This window comes from Cyphomyrmex costatus, unplaced genomic scaffold (assembly GCF_001594065.2).
Source record: "Cyphomyrmex costatus isolate MS0001 unplaced genomic scaffold, Ccosl1.0 scaffold470, whole genome shotgun sequence".
Classification (NCBI taxonomy): domain Eukaryota; kingdom Metazoa; phylum Arthropoda; class Insecta; order Hymenoptera; family Formicidae; genus Cyphomyrmex; species Cyphomyrmex costatus.
This window is the reverse complement of record NW_017278967.1, coordinates 21832-23344: the sequence shown is the minus strand read 5'-3', so window position 1 is coordinate 23344 and position 1513 is coordinate 21832.

Here is a 1513-nt window from a genome sequence, read left to right as displayed (position 1 = left end):
GCGATAATCCACCAAATAATAGCGACATTAATAACAAATATGAAATAATACGACCTGCGTGTGCCGCGCTTCTCGTGACTTCAGCTAAATCATCCATACAGCAATCTCTTCCTCGTAGGAGGCGACGTCTTCTCTCTTCTAGCGATAGGTGGGGCGGCCGAACACAAGAATACAGCGTAGCCACCGGCTCTGATCGTGAATTACCGGCAAAATCCGAGCTCAGGATCGTCTTAATATTAACTAAAACTTAACTAAATAGCGACAAGAAGAAAAAAAGAAAAATAATACAATAATCGCAAGAAAAAGAATAAAATTAAGTAATACAATAATCGCAAAAAGGAAATAAAAATAATAAATAATGTCGCACATTCGCTTGTGCGCTCGCCCGTTGACCCTGAAGGACCCAGGATCTCGCGTTATGCTGCTTTTACGAGTGACTGACAAAATGTCACGTCACAGTATATATAAACTTACCTTTTTCAAAAAAAAAAGGTAGAAAAAAGCGCTAAGAGTGAGTGCTGCTGGTCAAAAAACAATTTGGGCCAGTTTCACCAACGTCAATTACTTAATCGACTGTGAAACTGACCAATCACATTTGCTGTTTAGTAGAACCATCTTTAAAAATCTACGTGATTATATCCTTATTTACTTAATTCTAATGAAATGCATCATTTGTATAAAAGATTTGATATCAATAGTCGGCGCCAAGTTATTCCACCTTACTACTTACATAATTTTAATGACATTTGTCATTTGTATACAAGATTTGATATCAACAGTCGGCGCCAAGTTAAATTCTACCAAAAAAGTAAAACACAAATGGTACCTTTAATCTTTAAGGACCCATATAGTACTATTATTTAAATTCCACTAAATTAAAAAGTAAAACCTAAATGGAATTATCTTTATCTTCATACAATGAAACCTAAGTATATGCCTTCGTATTCTTATTAACCCCTTGGCTGTTTTCGAGAATTTCACTATTTGGACCAAAAGTGTGCTGAAAAAAAGTTCAACGGATTATTTTGAAAGCATGTATTCTTATGTTTTTTGGGTCTCTAATTCCAAATATGATGTCAGATTTTCAAAATTCAAAATGGCGGATCCAATATGGCGGATCAAAATCATAAAAAAGGTCTGGATTTGCTTGAAACTTGTTACTCGGGGGGTTTTTGGGGTCGCTGATTACGAATCCGATGTCAGATTTTCAAAATTCAAAATGCCGTTTCCAATATGGCGGATAAAAATTACAAAAAGGTTAGATTTACAAAAATAAAAAATAGACAGAATTTTATCTCTATTAATTTGCAGTTATTTAGATCTCTGAGTGGAAATTTAAAATTAGAATAAATCTATTCAAAATGTTTAATTATATCTGTTATTAAAATTTCTGCGATTTAGTATGGATACCTCCCGAAAGGGTTCCCACCTTGAAGTAGTCGCGGGGCGGGGGCCCGCGGGTCGCGGGACGCCTGGGGTGCCCGTGGTCCGCACTCCCCGCGGTGAATGACAC